The sequence below is a fragment of the Cannabis sativa genome, chromosome 2, assembly GCF_029168945.1.
Source record: "Cannabis sativa cultivar Pink pepper isolate KNU-18-1 chromosome 2, ASM2916894v1, whole genome shotgun sequence".
Taxonomy (NCBI): domain Eukaryota; kingdom Viridiplantae; phylum Streptophyta; class Magnoliopsida; order Rosales; family Cannabaceae; genus Cannabis; species Cannabis sativa.
In genome coordinates, this window is record NC_083602.1 from 74,546,755 (window position 1) to 74,549,501 (window position 2,747).

The window sequence follows — 2,747 nt, forward strand, 5'->3', positions numbered from 1 at the left end:
CCTTACAAAATGGGAAAGGTTCAATCTTTCTCATAGGTAACCATCTTTCTTCTTTGATTATGAGTCTTGTTCAATGTTTTTGTTTTCTGTCTTTCGATTAATTTTATTACTGATTGTTTCTTTTTTTTTTTTAAAAAAAAAAACTTAATTTGTGTAAATTGAAATAATAATAATAATAATAATAGTAGTAATAATAAACAATTATATTACAATTCAGTTTCTAAAGTCAGATTAGATGTCACGATGGCATCTGATCTTTGACTCTGGTAGGGAGAAAGGGAGATATACGTTGGTACATTTTTTGCTGTTGATTGTCAATATGACTTTTCTTCAATTTTTTTTTTATTTGTTTCAATTGCTTTTTGTTTACTGTACATAATTTTAACCTGTATAACCTTTGATAGAGCATTGGCTTCTTTTTCTATTTCGAAATCCAAAGCTTGTTTGTCTAGAACTAAAAAAATTGTTAGTAAAGTCTTAATTTTAGCTAAATGTGTGTACTTGATGTTGATTTCTTCCAGGGTTGTCTTGGCATCCTTGACTCGACAAAGGTCATAAAACAATTGTTGGGTTTTATGCCCTAAATAAAACTCTGTTTCAATGTAATCCAGATTATTCAATATCAATAAAGTAACAGAAGTATTTTTTTCATTCATTTGTGTATGTTTTGGTTCACTTAATCAATTGTTTGTCTATTTGATTTATAAATTCATCCAAACCCCTTTTCACATACTTGATCATGTTTATTGTGTTGTCAACACAGTGGAAAGTAAACATGACTATGTGAATAAAGTATTCCTAGATTTATCAGAACACTGGGTTTTACTGATATGACAATCTACAACAGAGTTTACTTGCATTTGGAGAAATGTTATGTTCTTTCCAGAACATAGGTTAAAGTAAAGCTCAGGTTGGATGCATGGTGTATGCATTGGAATGGACCGATATTGAACTTTGAATTAGATTTTTGAAACTTACCGTAAATATCTATTCAATTCAATATCATAAGTTGATCCTAGATCACATGATCGAAATCCTGATATGGTTAGGCTCAATTTCAAGAGTATTATTCGTGTTCTTTGATTTGTTAGTTAAGCCTAATCTTTAGTCAGGGCAATACATACATTTTGGGAACACGGTAGTGCAATTGAGTGGGAGCGTTAACATAAATATGGAATCTATAGCTTCTATCTGGCGAATAGTAAGCAAAGGATGATTTCCTTCGAGCTTAATTAAACGAGATAAATGATTGAGTACTCATTTCACTTAGTTGAAATATCATTTATACAGGGTTAAGTGTTTTAAGGATAAAATACATTGTATGGTGTTACGGTAATTTAGTCCCTTTACAGTGTAAATCATCCATATAGAGGATCATTGATCACATTAGGATTATAACAATGGATAACTAATGATGTGTCTATATGGTGGAACATATAGAGCATTCTATATACTGAGAGTGCAATTCTGAGTTCTATGTGTGGATTCAACGAAGAATTAATAAGTCAGTGAATTTAAGTGGTAAATTCTAGACCTGCTTATTGGAAGCTCGGATATATAGACCCATGGTCCCCTCACTAGTTGAGATAATATTACTTGTAAGACTCATTTAATTGATTTTAATTAATCAATTAAAAATTCTCAAGATAGACTTGTCTATTTGAGAATTTATCACTTATTAAGGGCAAAACAGTAAATATAGATTTTTGAAGGGCATATTTATTAATTAGGAAACTTTAATTAGTTTCATTATTAATAAAATAAATGACAATATATTATTTGATAATTAATTTTAATTATTAAATAATTAGATTTGACATTTATGTGGTTGGACAAAGGAATTGGCAGTTTTTGACAAAACAGGAAACTATCAGTGTAGGAAAAGGAAAGTTGAAAAAGTGGCAAGCCTTGTTTCCACAATGCCTAGGCCGGCCACTTAAGCTTCCTTTTCTCTATGATTTTTTCAATTTTAAATGTCAATCATAGCCCTGGGTGGTCTTCTATAAATAGAAGGCAAAGGCTTCAGAGTTGAAAATAACTATACATTTGATACACAACATTATTCTGACAGAATTTTCTCTCTGAAAATTCTCTCTGGGCCGCCACCCTCTCTCTCTCTATTCCTTCACTGTTTCGAAATCTATAAGTGCTAGAGTAGTGCCCACACACATCAAGTAATACCTCAATCATAGTGAGGAAGGCTGTGTAGAATTCAAAAACAACAAAGAATGACTATCAGGCTCAGATCTTGATTATACTCTGCTACAGAAAGGAATCAAGGGTTAGAGATCTGAGTGGGAGGAGACATATATTCCGCTGCACCCAATGTAAGATTTCTGATACTCTTATGTGTTTAATTTTCTATCGTTTTAGAAGTTCATATTTAGGTTGTTAAATCAACATACTTGTGAGTAGATCTAAGTTCTTTGTAAAATAACTTCCAACAACTGGCACCAGAGCCATGGTAATTGATTTGCTTGCAAGAAATTTGGACTTAAAACGATTTGCTTGTTTTTTGGATGGTATCATGTTGCTTTGAGTGTCATATTGATGTTTGATTGTTGTTTGTGAATTCTGGGAAAAATAGTTACTTTTCTGTCTCTGTAATTATTTTTGTTGGATAGTTTGGAAAATTCTAAGCAATTTACTTTTTTACAAAACTCGATTTCGATTTAATTTGAATTAGTTATGAATTTTTGAAAATTAGAAAAATCGAGATGATGAACCTCATCACACGCGCGCGGAAT